The following is a 20,875-nucleotide window of genomic DNA, read 5'->3' as shown; positions in this document are numbered from 1 at the left end:
AATAGAGGTAAATCCTATAAATCGCTACCTGTCCTAGAGTTCTGCATGGACTGTAACCAAATTTGGCCACAAACATCCTTGGGGGAAGGGAGAAAGAACTTGTATTAATTTTGGCTCTGACCCCCCAGGGGCAGGAGGGGCGGGGCCCAATAGGGGAAATAGAGGTAAATCCTATAAATCGCTACTTGTCCTAGAGTTCTGCATGAATTGTAACCAAATTTGGCCACAAATATCCTTGGGGGAAGGGGAACAGAACTTGTACAAATTTTGGCTCTGACCCCCCGGGGGCAGGAGGGGCGGGGCCCAATAGGGAAATAAGAGGTAAATATTCAAATTCCTTCAGAAAAGAAACAATGAACCTGTATTCAGAACATGACTTGACATTACAAACCAGGTGAGCGATACAGGCCCTCTGGGCCTCTTGTTATGATTTTGATTCGAAAACCGGGAGATTTTCCATATTCCGCACATGTAGCATGTCAATATCGATTCGGTCATTGCATTAGTGACGTCACAAATCACCTTTGAACATGCCCAAATAAGTCGAAAATTGAGGTCTGAAATCCAGATTTTAGTGTGTGCCCGGAAACCTGTCGTTATGAGCTTAATTATCAAGATACAGACATGCAGATGGTCTTAAACGATAGAAGAGATATCAAAGTAAGAGAAAATAGAGAGAAAGGGAAAAGGAAGTGGAAAATAGCACCAATTTCAAAAAAAAAAAAAAAAAAAGTCCCACGTGCAGGTTTCTGCCTCCCATGACCCGTGCATGGTGACATTTAGGGGGCTTCCGTGACTGTTTTAGCTTGTTTGTAGTGTGTACTGTTTGTTATCATCGTGAAAATGGCATCAAACCGAAATCTAGATGCAAACTGCTTTCATAGATGGCATTTTTCATGTTGTAACCTACTATTAAAATTGAGTCAAGTTCGAATCCTGCCGGGCCATTGAAAGGATATACCAGTTACCCATTAAACCTTGTATTGTACTTTGGCTATATACCAGTTACCCATCAAACCTAGTCATGTACTTTGACTATATACCAGTTACCCATCAAACTAGTCGTTGTACTTTGGCTATATACCAGTTACCCATCAAACCTAGTCGTGTACTTTGGCTATATACCAATTACCCATCAAACCTAGTCATGTACTTTGACTATATACCAGTTACCCATCAAACCTAGTCATGTACTTTGACTATATACCAGTTACCCATCAAACCTAGTCATGTACTTTGACTATATACCAGTTACCCTTGAAACCTAGTCTTGTACTTTGGCTATATACCAGTTACCCTTGAAACCTAGTCTTGTACTTTGGCTATATACCAATTACTCCCTTGAAACCTAGGCGTGTACTTTGGTTATATACCAGGCACCCTCCTTGAAACCTAGTCATGTTCTTTGGCTATATACCTCAGTTTACCCATCAAACCTAGTTGTGTACTTTGGCTATATACCAGTTACCCTTGAAAACCTAGTCGTGTACTTTGGCTATATACCAGTTACCCATTGAAACCTAGTCTGTACTTTGGCTATATACCAATTTACACCCTATTGAAACCTAGTCGTGTACTTTGGGTTTGACTATATGTGAATAGTCGTAATTAGATTATGTACTGTTTGGCTATATGCTACAATATGTAAATTAATTACACTTGAAACCGAACAACAAGTATTTCTTTCGAGTTGTATATCGATTTTTTTTTTATTTATTTATTATACCATCAAATTTTCCAATATTTTGTATTTTTGTACTTTGGCTAGATCGACACAGTTACACCTGAGAAACAGCTAATTCGATCAATATCAAATTCAGTTAGTTCTACTGTAATACAGGCATTGGTATTTATGAAAACAATAGTCTTGGTTACTAATTAAACAAATATACGTAATTTGCCATGACACTAGTAAGTGTACGATCGTGGCTATATACTTCAGTCTGGCACCAATCATCTCAAGTAGTGTTGCTTTCTACACATGATCGCAATTATGAAGTGCGAAAATGTGCGGCAGGGTGATGGCATGAAGCCATGCGTCACTCGACCTAAATGTTCCTTTAGCGTAATTCTCCCTGTATTGTTGATCTTACGCGGGAAATAGCTTGACACCATTCAGAAATAATAATGCATATTCATGGTAGCCACATGAACTATTAGAACGTTGCAAGTATCTTTTGTAACCTAAGATATACATAACTGTACGAGTTGGAGGGTATACATTGTAACTCCATCTTTGCCTAGCTTTATGTCTCGTTCATCGAGACCGCTTGATACGCACATGTCTGTCGTAGTCATCAAGACTCTGGTTGAACGAGTCTTTGCTCATGAATGGAGAATTACCCCATAAGGAACCATGGTTTCACCAACCCGATCGCGAACTAAGGTACGTTTCGTTTATAAATAAACAATACCCAAGTGCAAATGGCTACTAAGTAGATGTTTGACTCAGTGACTATACTACCCATATGATCAACCGCTGCTGATCTAAACCGTAATACAGGTCGATACCCCTTCGAAACCTAAAATACCAAGCAGTCATGTTACTTTGGCGAACGTATATTACCGAGTTTCCCTTCTAAAAAATATTGTTTGAAAAATAAACCCACCTTGAAAATATTTATTACCTAGTTGTGTAAAAGTTTGGCTATATACCATACCAGTTAAACCCTTGAATATTACCTGTTTAACCCTTGAAACCTAGTCGTGTATTTGGCTATATACCAAGTACTTTGGGGCTATATACCAGGCACCCCCTTGAAACCTAGTCATGTTCTTTGGCTATATACCAGTTACCCATTGAAACCTAGTCGTGTACTTTGGCTATATACCAAGTTACCCATCAAAACCTAGTCATGTACTTTGGCTATATACCAGTTACCCCTTGAAACCTAGTTGTGTACTTTGGCTATATATACAGTTACCCATGAAACCTAGTCATTGTACTTTTGGCTATATACCAGTTACCCATCAAACCTAGTCATGTACTTTGGACTAATATACCAGTTACCCATCAAACCTAGTTCCGTGTACTTTGGCTAATATACCAGTTACCCATCAAACCTAGTCATCTTGTACTTTGACTATATACCAGTTACCCATCAAACCTAGTCATGTACTTTGACTATATACCAGTTACCCATCAAACCTAGTCATGTACTTTGGCTATATACCAGTTACCCATCTAAACCTAGTCATGTACTTTGGCTATTTTGACCAATTACCCATCAAACCTAGTCGTGTACTACTATGGCTTATCAAACCTAGTCATGTATACCACCATTTACCCATCAAACCTAGTCATGTACTTTGACTATATTACCAGTTACCCATCAAACCTAGTCGTGTACTTTGGCTATATACCTTTTCCCACCAGTTACTCATCCAAACCTAGTCGTGTACTTTGGCTATATACCAGTTACCCATCAAACCTAGTCGTGTTCTTTGGCTATATACCAATTACCCATCAAACCTAGTCATGTACTTTTGACTATATACCAGTTACCCATTGAAACCTAGTCATGTACTTTGACTATATACCAGTTACCCATCAAAACCTAGTCATGTACTTTGGCTATATACCAGTTACCCTTGAAACCTAGTCTTGTACTTTGACTATATACCAGTTACCCTTGAAACCTAGTCATGTACTTTGACTATATACCAGTTACCCATCAAACCCTAGTCGTGTACTTTGGCTATATACCAGTTACCCATCAAACCTAGTCGTGTACCTTTGACTATATACCAGTTACCCATCAAACCTAGTCATGTACTTTGACTATATACCAATTACCCATCAAACCTAGTCATGTACTTTGACTATATACCAGTTACCCATCAAACCTAGTCGTGTACTTTGGCTATATACCAGTTACTCATCAAACCTAGTCGTGTACTTTGGCTATATACCAGTTACCCATCAAACCTAGTCGTGTACTTTGGCTATATACCAATTACCCATCAAACCTAGTCATGTACTTTGACTATATACCAGTTACCCATCAAACCTAGTCATGTACTTTGACTATATACCAGTTACCCATCAAACCTAGTCATGTACTTTGGCTATATACCAGTTACCCATCAAACCTAGTCGTGTACTTTGGCTATATTTGCTTGATCAGTAAAATTCATTGCTTACAGACTTGGATTTTGATAGTTTGTTTGCATTTTTTTGTATAAAATATCAATTTATAAGAAATATGTCTCTAATCTGAAGTTTGTTACTGACATTTTGGAATTAAGTTTAAAATTGATTGATTTGAATATAGATAGGGAAAGGAAGAGAAAACTTTGTGTACATTGATCCCTCTTCCAGTTGACTGATCCATTCAATGGTGGGCGTCATTGATTCTGTTTTGTAGATGGCCTAGAATATTGTTATGATTACGATACAATGTTTGCTTTATCTGACATACAGATAAGGTGCCACACATACAACTGATGCTCCGACAGGTAAAACATTCTACAACCTTGACGACTCTGTAGCTGTGTGGTCAGACTACCTGAGGACTTATTTTCACCCTAAATCCGTTCATGTGATTGAACAGTACAGACACAAAAAGTAAGTTATTTCTGTCTTCTACACACCTGTTAATACAGCTGCTAATCAAAGTGAATTGTCGGGCAAAGGAAACCAAGTCTAAATGCGTTCTTTGGCCTTCCAAAAGTCATCGCATACTTGCTATAATTTTAAGTAACTAGATTATGATCTTTTCAAATATTTCTGATAACTATTCATGTGTAATATCTCAAGACTTTGACATGTGAACGGAGTGCGGGGGACCACCGATGTTTTGGACATCTACAAGATATTTTACACACAGTTTCATGTTACTATGGCCAATAAAAGAAAAAAAAACACAATGCAATTTTAGTATATTATTTCTTCTTCATACAACACTTGATTGTGCAAGTTGTCAAGCATTTATTGGCAATGTTTTGCATTGAAATTGCTACATTTATACATCAATTTTTTGGCTCCCTGGACATCGTTTTCCCTAAAAAAATTTGATACGCAAAATTTACAGATAGTAGAGTTTTTTTCAGCATTTTCATCCCAAAAAAGTAACTGAGCAAAGTACAGTGGTGTGCAAGTTACATGAGTTTTTTACGGTACATGTATATTACTTTCCTTTTCTGTTGTTTCATGTTCTTTTTTGTGCTCTGGAGAGAAAGATGATTGAGTTTGAAGGAAAGTAATTAACTAAGAGAAATGTGTGCTACAGTACTTTGTCTGTAGCCGAGGGGTTCTATACTGTTTTAATAGTCCAATATCATGTACATGTAATTAATAATTAAATTGAAAATTTCAAAATTAGGATGAAAATAGTAAATTCCATTTATCAATGAAATGGTCCCCTCCTTTGAGAGTACACAGTGTATATGCCCTTTTTTGGTTTTTGGGAATAAACAGATGAACCTGAAAATAACATGACAATCAAGTGTGTGTGTGTGTGTGGGGGGGGGGGGGGGGGGGGGAGGGTGGTGACTGAAAGAGAGAAGAATCATGAGGTTGGGAAGTTGTAACTTGGGTGGGGGATGAAATACAGAAGAAATATAGCTATAGAATAAATGGAAGTGGAAGGGTACTTTATCATTGATCTTTTTATTGCATTTGCATGGGGTTTACTTGAAATACATGCATGTGCTTAATATATAATGGATAATGCAATGACATTGAATCTGCAGCTCATACATTATCCGCAGGGTGAGCATGTAACAAAAGTGACCTATTTCTAATGGTCTTTTGTCCGTCGTCGTGCGTCGTCCGTCGTGCGTCGTCCGTGTATTCGTATGGCGATAAAACAATTTACTTTTTTCGACTTCTTCTCCAAAAACTACTGAATCAAAATTGTGAATTATAAGGTCCCAGCCCTCCAGGGACCTCAAGTTTACTATAGTTTATACAGGGAAAAGACATTTTTGAGCATTATTTGGTCATTTGTAATAGGAAATAAGTCAAATGTTGTCAGAATTATCAGTATGAGAAGGCCATTGAATCCTATTAACAATTTTTCCACGACTGACCCCCAGGGGCCTGAGGGGTGGGGCCAAAAGGGGCTAAATAGTCTAAAACTTCAAAAATCTTCTTCTGAAATTCCAGAAATGGTAGAATCAAATACTCTTCATAGATTGAAAGGTCTTGAGGTCCTTTACAAAAATTGTGAATTACATGACCCTGGGGTCTCACGTTCCCCCCTAGGGAGGGGGTCAAGTTTGCTATAGTTTATATAGGGAAAATACATTTTTGAGCATTATTTGGTCATTTGTAATAGGAAATAAGTCAAATGTTGTCAGAATTATCAGTATGAGATGGATATTGAATCCTATTTACAATTTTTCCACGACTGACCCCCAGGGCCTGAGGGGTGGGGCCAAAAGGGGTCAAATAGGCTAAAACTTCAAAAATCTTCTTCTGAAATTCCAGAAATGGTAGAATCAAATACTCTTCATAGATTGAAACGTCTTGAGGTCCTTTACAAAAATTGTGAATTATATGACCCTGGAGTCACACGTTCCCCCCTTGGGAGGGGGTAAAGTTTACTATAGTTTATACAGGGAAAAGACATTTTTGAGCATTATTTGGTCATTTGTAATAGGAAATAAGTCAAATGTTGTCAGAGTTATCAGTATGAGATGGATATTGAATCCTATTAACAATTTTTCCACGACTGACGCCCAGGGGCTGTAGGGGTGGGGCCAAAAGGGGCCAAATAGTCTAAAACTTCAAAAATCTTCTTCTGAAATTCCAGAAATGGTAGAATCAAATACTCTTTATAGATTAATAGGTCTTGAGGTCCTTTACAAAAATTATGAATTATATGACCCTGGGGTCTTACGTTCCCCCCTGGGGAGGGGGTCAAGTTTACTATAGTTTATACAGGGAAAAGACATTTTGGAGCATTATTTGGTCATTTGTAATAGGAAATAAGTCAAATGTTGTCAGAATTATCAGTATGAGAAGGCCATTGAATCCTATTAACAATTTTTCCACGACTGACCCCAAGGAGCCTGAGAGGTGGGGCCAAAAGGTGACAAATAGGCTAAAACTTCAAAAATCTTCTGAAATTCCAGAAATGGTAGAATCAAATACTCTTCATAGATTGAAAGGTCTTGAGGTCCTTTACAAAAATTGTGAATTATATGACCCTGGGGTCTCACGTTCCCCCCTGGGAAGGGGGGTCAAGTTTACTATAGTTTATATAGGGAAAACACATTTTTAGGTCATCTGACCCAAAGGGTCAGGATGACCTATAGTCATCATGCACCGTCTGTCGTCGTCCGCCGTCCGCTGTCCGCCGTGCGTAAACTTTTCATTCAAACAACTTCTTCTCAATAACCATAAGGCCCAAAGTACTCATATTTGGCCTGTAGCATACTGGGATGAAGGGCTATCAAAGTTATGAAAATAAATGACCTTGACTTACTTTCAAGGTCACAGGGGTCAAATAGGCTAAAATCTTTGAACGACTTCTTTTAACTAACCAAAAGGTCCAGGGTACTCATATTTGGCATGTAGCATGCTGGGATGAAGAGCTACCAACAGTTGTGAAAATTAATGACCTTGAACATATTGTCAAGGTCACCGGGGGTCAAATAGGGCTACAAATCTTTGAACGACTTCTTCTAACTAACCAAAAGGTCCAGGGTACTCATACTTGGCCCTGTAGCATGCTGGGATGAAGGACTACCAAATTGTGAAAATTGACTGAGCTTGACCTAGACTGTCAAGGCTCACAGGGGAGTCAAATTGGCTTAAAATCTTTGAAACAACTTCTTCTAGCTAACCAAAAGGTCCAGGGGTACTCATACTTTGAACTGTAGCATGCTGTGATGAGGGGCTACAAAAAGTTGTGAACACTTAATGACCTTGACGTATTGTCAAGGTCACCGGGGTCAAATTGGCTTAAATCTTTGAACACGACTTCTTCTAACTAACCAAAAGGATCCAGGTACTCTCAATTTGGCCTGTAGCATGCTGGATGAAGGGCTACTAAAGTTGTGAAAAATTGTGAATGACCTTGGACCGTATTGTCAAGGTCACCGGGGGTCAAATAGGCTAAAATCTGTGAACGACTTCTTCTAACTAACCAAAATGTCCAGGGGGTACTCATATTTGGCCTGTAGCATGCTGGGAATGAAGGGCTACCAAAGTTGTGAAATATTTAATGACAATGACCCGTGTCCCACCGGGGGTCAAATAGGCTAAAATCTATGAACCGACTTCTTCAAACTAAACCAAAAGTCAGGGTACTCATATTTGTGCCTGTAGCATGCCTGGGATGAAGGCTACCAAATGTTGTGAAAAATTAATGACCTTGACATATTGCCAAGGTCACCGGGGGGTCAAATAGGCTAAAATCTCTTTTGAGAACGACTTCTTTCTAACTAACCGAAAGGTCCAGGGTACTCATAATTTAGCCTGTAGCATTCTGGGGATGAAGGGGCTATCAAAGTTGTGAAAATTGATGAGCTTTGTACTTAACTTTCAAGGTCTCAGGGGTCAAATTGGCTTAAATCTTTGAACGACTTCTTCTAACTAACAAAAAGAAGGTCTAGGGTATACTCATATTTGAATCTGTAAGCAACTGCTGTGATGAAGGGCTACAAAAGTTGTGAAAAACTTAATGACCTTAGACGTATTGTCAAGGTCACACGGGGGTCAAAATAGGCTAAAATCGTTTGAACGACTTCTTCTAACTTAACAAAATGATCCAGGGAATACTTTCATATTTGGCTGTAGCATGCTGGGATGAAGGGCTACTAAAGTTGTGAAAATTAATGACCTTGACCCGTATTGTCTAGGTCACCGGGGGGTCAAATAGGCCTAAAATCTTTGAATACGAACTTCTTCTAGCCCTAACCAATGGTCCCAGGGTACACATATTTGGCCTGTAGCAAACTGGGATGGAAGGGCTATCAAAGTTGTGAAAATAAATGACCTTGACTTACTTTCAATTTCACAGGGGTCAAATTTGCCTTAAAATCTTTGAACGACTTCTTCTAAACTAACCAAAAGTTCCAGGGTTACTCATATTTGAACTGTAGCACTGCGTGGATGAAGGGCTACAAAAGTTGTGAAACTTAATGGACCTTGACGTAATTGTCAAGGTCACCGGGGGTTCAAATAGAGCTAAAGTATCACTTGAACGACTTCTTCTAAACTAACCCAAATGATCCCAGTGGTACTCATATTTGGCCTGTAGGATGCTGGGATGAAGGGTACCAAAGTTGTGAAAAATAAATGACCTTGACCGGTACTTTTCAAATCGATAGGGTCATTATAGGTACTATATATACTTTGAACGACTTCTTCTAACTAACCAAAAGATCCCAGGGGTACTCATATTTGGCCTGTAGCATGCTGGGGCATGAAGGGCTACTAAAAGTTGTGAAAATTAATGACCTTGACCGTATTGTCAAGGTCACACGGGGTCAAATAGGCTAAAATCTTTGAAACGACTTCTTCTAACTAACCAAAAGGTCCAGGGTACTCATATTGGCCTGTTAGCATTGCTGGGATGAAGGGCTTATCAAAAGTTGGTGAAAAATAATGACCTTGACTTACTTTCAATTTCACAGGGGGTCAAATTTGCTTAAAATCTTTGAACGACTTCTTCTAACTAACCAAAAGGTCCAGGGTACTCATATTTGGCCTGTAGCATGCTGGGATGAAGGGCTACCAAAGTTGTGAAAATTGATGACCTTGACGTATTGTCAAGGTCACGGGGTCAAATAGGCTAAAATCTTTGAACGACTTCTTCTAACTAACCCAAAAGGTCCAGGGTACTCATATTTGGCCTGTAGCATGCTGGGATGAAGGGCTACCAAAGTTGTGAAAATAAATGACCTTGACCTACTTTCAAGGTCACCGGGGTCAAATAGGCTAAAATCTTTGAACGACTTCTTCTAACTAACCAAAAGATCCAGGGTACTCATATTTGGCCTGTAGCATGCTGGGATGAAGGGCTACAAAAGTTGTGAAAAAATAATGACCTTGACCGGTATTGTCAAGGTCACCGGGGTCAAATAGGCTAAAATCTTTGAACGACTTCTTCTAACTAACCAAAAGGTCCAGGGTACTCATATTTGGCCTGTAGCATGCTGGGATGAAGGGCTACCAAATTTGTGAAAATTTATGACCTGACCTACCTTTCAAGGTCATGTTCATGGGAGTCAAATAGACTAAAATCTTTTAATGACTTTTTCTAACTAACCGAAAGGTTCAAAGGTACTCATTATTTTGCCTGTAGCAATTGCTGGGATGAAGGGCTACCAAAGTTTGTGAAAATTGATGACCTTGACGTTCTTTCAAGGTCACAGGGGTCAAATAGGCTAAATTCTTTGAACGATTTTTGTTAACTAAAACCCAAAAGTCCAGGATACTCATATTTTGCTTGTGGCATGCTGGGATGAAAGGTTACCATAGTTTTAAAAATGAATGGACATTGACCTTTTTTCAAGGTCACAGTGGTCAATTAAGCTAAAATCTTTTAACTACACCTTTTAATTAGCCGAAAGGTCCAGGGTATTCATATTTAGTCAATAGCATGCTGAGATAAAGGGCTATCAAAGTTGTGGAAATTAATGACCTTGACCTACTTTCAAGGTCACGAGAGTCAAATATTCCAAAATCTTGAATTTTGAAATTCTTCTCAAGTTCTACCAGTGTGATTAAGCTGAAACCTGCATGAAATGCAGGTGACATGGTCCCGACCTAGTCAGTGTTGTTATATGTTATGTCGATCCAAAATCCAAGATGGCTGCCACAGATGATCCAAGATGGCTGCCACAGATGCCATCTTGAAAACACATTTTGAACTTCTTCTCAAGTTCTACCAGTGCAATTTACCTGAAACTTGAAACATGAAATGCGACTGATATGATCTTGTCAAAGTGTTGTTTATATCTCTGGTTGATCCAGATTGAAGATGGCTACCATGACACCATATCTAAATTATTTTACAATACAGCTAATTGCAAGATAGTCAGATGACCGTTAGGGCCCGTCTTGGGCCTCTTGTTGAGCATTATTAAGCTCACCTGGTCCGACTTCTTCTCCATAACCGCTGGTCGGATTTCAACAAAATTTGACTGCTAGCATCCTTATGGGCTACTAACTGAAAATTGTACAAATGATGGGGCTGACCCTCCAGGGGCCTGAGGGGCGGGGCCAAAAGTGGTCAATTTGGCTATTTCCATATAAACGATTTCTTCTCTGAACCTAAGCACGGAATAGCATCCATAATGCAATTGTAGCATCTTTATAGGGTGGGGATTCAAAATTGTACAAATGATGGGGCTGACCCCCTGGGGGCCTGAGGGCGCGGGTCAAAAGGGGTCAATTTGGCTATTTCCCTTTAAACGATTTCTTCTCTGAAACTAAGCATGGAATAGCATCCATAATGCAATTTTAGCATCCTTATAGGATGGGGATTCAAAATTTGTACAAATGATGGGGCTGACCCCTGGGGGCCTGAGGGGCGGGGTCAAAAGGGGTCAATTCGGCTATTTCTATATAAACGACTTCTTCTCTGAAACTAAGCATGGAATAGCATCCATAATGCAATTGTAGCATCCTTATAGGGTGGGGATTCAAAATTGTACAAATGATGGGGCTGACCCCCTGGGGGCATGAGGGGCGGGGTAAAAGGGGTCAATTTGGCTATTTCCATATAAACGACTTCTTCTCTGAAACTAAGCATGGAATAGCATCCATAATGCAATTGTAGCATCCTTATAGGGTGGGGATTCAAAATTGTACAAATGATGGGGCTGACCTCCTGGGGGCCTGAGGGGCGGGGGTCAAAAGGGGTCAATTTGGCTATTTCCCTTTTAACGATTCTTCTCTGAAACTAAGCATGGAATAGCATCCATAATGCTGCAATTGTAGCATCCTTATAGGGCGGGGATTGCAAAAATTGTACAAATGATGAGGCTGACCCCCCAGGAGCCTGAGGTGCGGGGCCAAAAGGGGTCAATTTGGCTTTTTCCATTTTAAACGACTTCTTCTCTGAAAGAAAGCATGGGATAGTACCCATAATGCAATGGTAGCATCCTTATAGGGTGGGGATTCAAAATTGTACAAATGATGGGGCTGACCTCCTGGGGGCCTGAGGGGCCGGATCAAAAGGGGTCAATTTGGCTATTTCCCTTTAAACGACTTCTTCTTTGAAACTAAGCATGGAATAGCATCCATAATGCAATTTTAGCATCCTTATAGGATGGGGATTCAAAATTGTACAAATGATGGGGCTGACCCCCTGGGGGCCTGAGGGGCGGGGTCAAAAGGGGTCAATTCGGCTATTTCTATATAAACGACTTCTTCTCTGAAACTAAGCATGGAATAGCATCCATAATGCAATTGTAGCATCCTTATAGGGTGGGGATTCAAAATTGTACAAATGATGGGGCTGACCCCCTGGGGGCATGAGGGGCGGGGTCAAAAGGGGTCAATTTGGCTATTTCCATATAAACGACTTCTTCTCTGAAACTAAGCATGGAATAGCATCCATAATGCAATTGTAGCATCCTTATAGGGTGGGGATTCAAAATTGTACAAATGATGGGGCTGTCCTCCTGGGGGCCTGAGGGGCGGGGTCAAAAGGGGTCAATTTGGCTATTTCCCTTTTAACGACTTCTTCTCTGAAACTAAGCATGGAATAGCATCCATAATGCAATTGTAGCATCCTTATAGGGCGGGGATTCAAAATTGTACAAATGATGAGGCTGACCCCCCAGGAGCCTGAGGTGCGGGGCCAAAAGGGGTCAATTTGGCTTTTTCCATTTAAACGACTTCTTCTCTGAAAGAAAGCATGGGATAGTACCCATAATGCAATGGTAGCATCCTTATAGGGTGGGGATTCAAAATTGTACAAATGATGGGGCTGACCTCCTGGGGGCCTGAGGGGCCGGATCAAAAGGGGTCAATTTGGCTATTTCCCTTTAAACGACTTCTTCTTTGAAACTAAGCATGGAATAGCATCCATAATGCAATTGTAGCATCCTTATAGGGTGGGGATTCAAAATTGTACAAATGATGGTGCTACTTGTCCTAGAGTTCTGCATGGATTGTAACGAAATTTGGCCACAAACATCCTTGGGAGAAGGGGAACAGGACTTGTATAAATTTTGGCTCTGACCCCCCCGGGGGAAGGAGGGGCGGGGCCCAATTTGGAAAATAGAGGTAAATTCTATAAATCGCTACTTGTCCTAGAGTTCTGCATGGATTGTAACCAAATTTGGCCACAAACATCCTTGGGGGAAGGGGAACAGAACTTGTATAAATTTTGGCTCTGACCCCCCAGAGGCAGGAAGGGCGGGGCCCATTAGGGAAAATAGAGGCAAATCCTATAAAATCGCTACTAGTCCTAGAGTTCTGCATGGATTATGACCAAATCTGGCCACAAACGTCCTTGGGGGGAGGGGAACAGAACTTGTATAAATTTTGGCTCTGACCCCCCGGGGGAAGGAGGGGCAAGGCCCAATATGGAAAATAGAGGTAAATCCTATAAATCGCTACTGGTCCTAGAGTTCTGCATGATTGTGATCAAATTTGGCCACAAACATCCTTGGGGGGAGGGGAACAGAACTTTTCTAAATTTGGCTCTGACCCCCTGGGGGAAGGAGGTGCAGGGCCCAATAGGGGAAACAGAGATAAATGCTATAAATCGCTACTTGTCCTAGAGTTCTGCATGGATTGTAACCAAATTTGGCAACAAACATCCTGGGGGGAAAGGGAACAGAACTTGTATAAATTTTGGCTTTGACCCCCTCGGGGAAAGGAGGGGAGGGGCCCATAAGGGGAAATAGATGTAAATCCTATAAATCGCTACTTGTCCAAGAGTTCTGCATGGATTTTAACCAAATTTGGTCACAAACGTCCTTGGGAGAAGGGGAACAGAAGTTGTATAAATTTTGGCTCTGACCCCTAAGGTGCAGAAGGGGCGGGGCCCAATAGGGGAATTAGAGGTAAATCCTATCAATCGCTACTTGTCCTAAAATTCTGCATGGATTGTGACCAAATTTGTCCACAAACATTCTTGGGGGAAGGGGGACAGAACTTGTATAAATTTTGGCTCTGACCCCCTGGGGGCAGGAGGGGTGGGGCCCAATAGGGGAATTAGATGTAAATATTCAAATTCCTTCAGAAAAGAAACAATGAACTTGTATTCAGAGCATTACTTGGCATTACAAACCAGGTGAGCGATACAGGCCCTCTGGGCCTCTTGTTTCATTCTGTGTCCGAACTCAGGTGACCGCTAAGGCCCATGAGCCTCTTGTTTGGTAATAGTCTGGTTGATTTTGGAGCAACTTTGAATTCATATATAGGTAATTACATCAAAGCACACATGTGAAAGGACCGAAATCATTTGGTGCTGTATATTTTTCTTTCTTCCATGTGCAATAGAAACTCATCAAAGACGGATGAACATACTACATTTTAGTGTAGGTGTTTGTAATCACTGTTAGTAATAAATTAAATACATGTATGTTCAATGTTCTATTAACACGTAGACAATAAATATTAAAGGATTTGTGCAGTCAAAAATTTGATAATTTCAGTTTATATGAAAATGGCTTTATTAACGTGTAGAAACCTCTTGTGCCAGCGCGCGAAAATAAACCTGTAAGCCGTCGAGTCGATAATCGAGGTCATAATGTCTGACCGCCCGATTATGCATATTTTCTAGCTCAAACCGAATAAACCGTGTTCATAATATTCCGTGGCTTATGATTACTTTAACTGATGTGCTTTTGAGTGAAGTTAACGATTTTTTATGTTACAGTGAATGTAATCGTAATAATAAGCTTTGGCTCGAATGTAAATAACCAAAATAGTGAAATTCGATGTTTCAAATACTCTAATTTATGCTCTAATAGCAGGTATCTTCGTGTAATTATGAAAGAAAATCCACACATAAATAAAAGTTTCGGATTGTTCGTCGAGTTGTTCAGCAACGAATAAGCTTTAATTAGATAATATTTTCCTGTTGTCTGTATCTTCGATACATTGTGAATTGCAAAGTTTGTGACTGTAAAATGAAATTTTACGTAACAATTTAAGAAATCCTTGATTAAGCATCAAGGATATGGTGCTTGACGTACGTACTCACCGATGATTGATCATTACAATGTGTTTTGTGTTGCTAACCGAATAAATTGAGATACATTTATTACTATACCGTAAAACGTTTCAACATGTGGTAGAAAGAATTTATTTTTGATATTATAAAAGATTAAAATATTGAGATATTAAGCAAAACAAACTATTTTTTCAGACCGTGCGCTCGCTTTCAATTTTTAATCGATATACAAGTAGATACTCCGATATAAGTTGACTCTTAATGTTGATAAGACAAAAATAATGATTTTCAGAAACGGGGGTAGACAGAGGGAAAATGAATATTGGACTTACAATAATGTTAACATTGATGTAGTCGACGAATTCAATTATCTTGGTATGTTATTTAATTACAATGGTAAATTTAAGAAAACGCAAATTCATGTTGCAAATCAAGATAGAAAAGCTTATTTTTCCATATGTAGTAAGTTGAAAAATCATGCATTTAATATTTCGACTCAGTGTTGTATTTTTAGGTCATCTGACCCCGCCGTCCGCTGTGCGCCGTGCGTTAACTTTTCACATTTTGAACTTCTTCTCAAGTTCTACCATTGCGATTTGTCTGAAACTTGCATGAAATGATCCTGACATGGTCCCGACAAAGTTTTGTTATTTTTCGGGTCTATCTGAAATCCAAGATGCCCGCCAAAGCCGCCATCTTGAAAACACATTTTGAACTTCTTCTCAAGATCTACCAGTGCGATTTGACTGAAACTTGCATGAAATGATCCTGACATGGTCCCGACAAAGTGTTGTTATTTTTCGGGGCGATCCGAAATCCAAGATGGCCGCCACAGCCGCCATCTTGAAAACACATTTTGAACTTCTTCTCAAGTTCTACCGGTGCGATTTGGCTGAAACTTGCATGAAATGATCCTGACATGGTCCCGACAAAGTGTTGTTATTTTTCGGGGCGATCCGAAATCCAAGATAGCCGCCACAGCCACCATCTTGAAGACACATTTTGAACTTCTTCTCAAGTTCTACCAGTGCGATTTGTCTGAAACTTGCATGAAATGATCCTGACATGGTCCCGACAAAGTGTTGTTATTTTTCGGGTCTATCTGAAATCCAAGATGGCCGCCAAAGCCGCCATCTTGAAGACACATTTTGAACTTCTTCTCAAGTTCTACCAGTGCGATTTGGCTGAAACTTGCATGAAATGATCCTGACATGATCCTGACAAAGTGTTATTATTTTTCGGGTCGAACCGAAATCCAAGATGGCCGCCACAGCCGCCATCTTGAAGACACATTTTGAACTTCTTCTCAAGTTCTACCAGTGCGATTTGTTTGAAACTTGCATGAAATGATCCTGACATGGTCCCGACAAAGTGTTGTTATTTTTCGGGGCGATCCGAAATCCAAGATAGCCGCCACAGCCACCATCTTGAAGACACATTTTGAACTTCTTCTCAAGTTCTACCAGTGCGATTTGTCTGAAACTTGCATGAAATGATCCTGACATGGTCCCGACAAAGTGTTGTTATTTTTCGGGTCGATCCGAAATCCAAGATGGCCGCCACAGCCGCCATCTTGAAGACACATTTTGAACTTCTTCTCAAGTTCTACCTGTGCGATTTGGCTGAAACTTGCATGAAATGATCCTGACATGGTCCCGACAAAGTGTTGTTATTTTTCGGGTCGATCCGAAATCCAAGATGGCCGCCACAGCCGCCATCTTGAAAACACATTTTGAACTTCTTCTCAAGTTCTACCAGGTGCGATTTGGCTGAAACTTGCATGAAATGATCCTGACATGGTCCCGACAAAGTGTTGTTATTTTTCGGGTCGATCCGAAATCCAAGATGGCCGCCACAGCCGCCATCTTGAAAACACATTTTGAACTTCTTCTCAAGTTCTACCAGTGCGATTTGGCTGAAACTTGCATGAAATGATCCTGACATGGTCCCGACAAAGTGTTGTTATTTTTCGGGTCGATCCGAAATCCAAGATGGCCGCCACAGCCGCCATCTTGAAAACACATTTTGAACTTCTTCTCAAGTTCTACCAGTGCGATTTGGCTGAAACTTGCATGAAATGATCCTGACATGATCCCGACAAAGTGTTATTATTTTTCGGGTCGAACCGAAATCCAAGATGGCCGCCACAGTCGCCATCTTGAAGACACATTTTGAACTTCTTCTCAAGTTCTACCGGTGCGATTTGTCTGAAACTTGCATGAAATGATCCTGACATGGTCCCGACAAAGTGTTGTTTTTTTTTGGGTCTATCTGAAATCCAAGATGGCCGCCATCTTGAAAACACATTTTGAACTTCTTCTCAAGTTTTACCATTTCGATTTGGCTGAAACTTGTATGAAATTATCCTGGCATGGTCCTGACAAAGTGTTTTATTCTTCGGGTCCGCCATCTTGAAAACACATTTTGAACTTCTTCTTCATATGGTGTCACTTTGTCAGGACCATGTCAGGATCATTTTCAATTTCTTTCAACAAATTTTCTTTCAAACAAGAGGCCAAAGGGCCTAAACATGTAGGAAGTTAATTAGATATAGTGTCATGGTAGCCATCTTCGATTTGGGATCAACCAGAGATGTAACAACACTTTGTCGGTACCATGGCAGGATCATTTCATGCAAGTTTCAGCCAAATCGCACTGGTAGAACTTGAGAAGAAGTTCAAAATGTGTTTTCAAGATGGCGGCTGTGGCGGCCATCTTGGATTTCGGATCGACCCGAAAAATAACAACACTTTGTCGGGACCATGTCAGGATCATTTCATGCAAGTTTCAGCCAAATCGCACTGGTAGAACTTGAGAAGAAGTTCAAAATGTATTTTCAAGATGGCGGCTGTGGCGGCCATCTTGGATTTCGGATCGACCCGAAAAATAACAACACTTTGTCGGGACCATGTCAGGATCATTTCATGCAAGTTTCAGCCAAATCGCACCGGTAGAAACTTGAGAAGAAGTTCAAAATGTGTTTTCAAGATGGCGGCTGTGGCGGCCATCTTGGATTTCGGATCGACCCGAAAAATAACAACACTTTGTCGGGACCATGTCAGGATCATTTCATGCAAGTTTCAGCCAAATCGCACCGGTAGAACTTGAGAAGAAGTTCAAAATGTGTTTTTCAAGATGGCGGCTGTGGCGGCCATCTTGGATTTCGGATCGACCCAAAAAATAACAACACTTTGTCGGGACCATGTCAGGATCATTTCATGCAAGTTTCAGCCAAATCGCACTGGTAGAACTTGAGAAGAAGTTCAAAATGTGTTTTCAAGATGGCGGCTGTGGCAGCCATCTTGGATTTCGGATCGACCCGAAAAATAACAACACTTTGTCGGGACCATGTCAGGATCATTTCATGCAAGTTTCAGCCAAATCGCACTGGTAGAACTTGAGAAGAAGTTCAAAATGTGTCTTCAAGATGGCGGCTGTGGCGGCCATCTTGGATTTCGGATCGACCTGAAAAAATAACAACACTTTGTCGGGACCATGTCAGGATCATTTCATGCAAGTTTCAGCCAAATCGCACTGGTAGAACTTGAGAAGAAGTTCAAAATGTGTTTTCAAGATGGCGGCTGTGAGAGTCCATCTTGAATTTCAGATCGATAGAAAAATAACAACACTATGTCGGGACCATGTCAGGATCATTTCATGCAAGTTTCAGCCCAATTGCACCGGTTAGAACTTGAGAAGAAGTTCAAAATGTATTTTGAAGATGGCGGCTGTGGCGGCCATCTTGGATTTCGGATCGACCCAAAAAATAACAACACTTTGTCGGGACCATGTCAGGATCATTTCATGCAAGTTTCAGGCAAATCGCACCAGTAGAACTTGAGAAGAAGTTCAAAATGTGCTTTCAAGATGGCGGCTTTGGCGGCCATCTTGGATTTCGGATTGACCCGAAAAATAACAACACTTTGTCGGGACCATGTCAGGATCATTTCATGCAAGTTTCAGCCAAATCGCACCGGTAGAACTTGAGAAGAAGTTCAAAATGTGTTTTCAAGATGGCGGCTGTGGCGGCCATCTTGGAAGCCGCCATCTTGGATTTCGGATCGACCCAAAAAGTAACAACACTTTGTCGGGACTATGTCAGGATCATTTCATGCAAGTTTCAGCCTAATTGCAACGGTAGAACTTGAGAAGAAGTTCAAAATGTATTTTCAAGATGGCGGCTGTGGCGGCCATCTTGGATTTCGGATCGACCCAAAAAGTAACAACACTTTGTCGGGACCATGGCAGGATCACTTAATGCAAGTTTCAGACAAATCGCACTGGTAGAACTTGAGAAGAAGTTCAAAATGTATTTTCAAGATGGCGGCTGTGGCGGCCATCTTGGATTTCGGATCGACCCGAAAAATAACAACACTTTGTCGGGACCATGTCAGGATCATTTCATGCAAGTTTCAGCCTAATCGCACAGGTAGAACTTGAGAAGAAGTTCAAAATGTGTTTTCAAGATGGCGGCTTTGGCGGCCATCTTGGATTTCGGATCGACCCGAAAAATAACAACACTTTGTCGGGACCATGGCAGGATCATTTCATGCAAGTTTCAGCCAAATCGCACTGGTAGAACTTGAGAAGAAGTTCAAAATGTGAAAAGTTAACGCACGGCGCACGGCGCACGGCGGATGGCGGACGACAACGGACGAAACATGACGACTATAGGTCATCCTGACCCTTCTGGTCAGATGACCTAAAAATCTTGCTCATATTGAATACACCAGTGCTTAGAAAGTTACACTGATACACTTTTGGTATAAATTCCAAGGTGTTATCATGAATGTAAAAAATGGTGAAAACACCTTTTTATATATATATATAAAAATTTTTTATCCAAAATAAGTTTCCAAATGCCCCCAAAAACTCTTGATTCATCACACAGGGACCTGGCACGAAATTTTTTAACCAACAGACTGAGTATACATATTTATGATACTGTAATTTATATATGTATACTGTTGGTTAAAAATTCGTGCCAGGTCCCTGTGATCCATTTCTGATTAATTGAACTTAAGAAACTTGTTTGCTCTTACCTTTGTAGTAATACAATCTAGCAGATTTCTCAAAGTTTCACTAATCTTCCATCAAAACTTCTGGTTGGCAGTATAATTCAATAAGTGATCATTACAGGTAAGAAAAAAATCCTGAAAAGAAGATGAAATATTCATGTCAGATTTGAATTTTTTTTTACATTACTCTCATTTCAAAAGGCTTGGACATATTAGAGACTGAAAAACAAAATACAGTATGAATAATCTTATTCAGCTATTGCAGATACATTGGTGTTTTTAATCTGGTCAGGTATTCCATCCATATATATAAAGTCCAGGTACATAATCTCTTAAAATGTTTTAAATTAAAAATAAAATCACCATTCCAGTTTCCATCTGGATAGCAAGACTATTATGGTTCCAATGACTCTAGATCTATTGCCAGACTAAGTGAAGTGACATATATCATACTATAGAATGTCTATTATGTGGTATTAGAGTTGGAAGAAACTCTGGTTACTCTGAGCATCAGGTGCAGATTACATGTATTTTTATTTTATCTTTTTTTTTCACAATTTAACTAATGAAATATAATATGTTTTTCTTGTACATAAATCCTCTGGGTATCAATTTCTGGTATTCTATAGTAAATAATGAAGAGACAGATCATTGGAGTACATGTTTGTAAACATTGAACTGAGGGATTGATCAACTGCGAATTTGAATACCACCAGGCCTACAAATATATACATGGTCCATGTACACAGTACTTATACATCTTAC

At 40.2% G+C, this 20,875-nt stretch overlaps 1 protein-coding gene across 1 annotated transcript in view; it reads left to right on the top strand.

Moving 5' to 3' along the window:
* Positions 1–4,440: 4,440 nt before the first annotated feature.
* The window catches only part of LOC138333963 (protein misato homolog 1-like), a 37,022-nt gene continuing 20,587 nt past the window's right edge, over positions 4,441–20,875 (top strand). The window contains exon 1 of the mRNA XM_069282690.1: positions 4,441–4,567. The gene's annotated coding sequence lies outside the window, so the exon portion shown is untranslated. The remainder of the gene's footprint in view (positions 4,568–20,875) is intronic.

This window comes from Argopecten irradians, chromosome 10 (genome assembly GCF_041381155.1).
Source record: "Argopecten irradians isolate NY chromosome 10, Ai_NY, whole genome shotgun sequence".
Lineage (NCBI taxonomy): Eukaryota > Metazoa > Mollusca > Bivalvia > Pectinida > Pectinidae > Argopecten > Argopecten irradians.
This window is presented reverse-complemented; position numbering and strand designations above follow the sequence as displayed.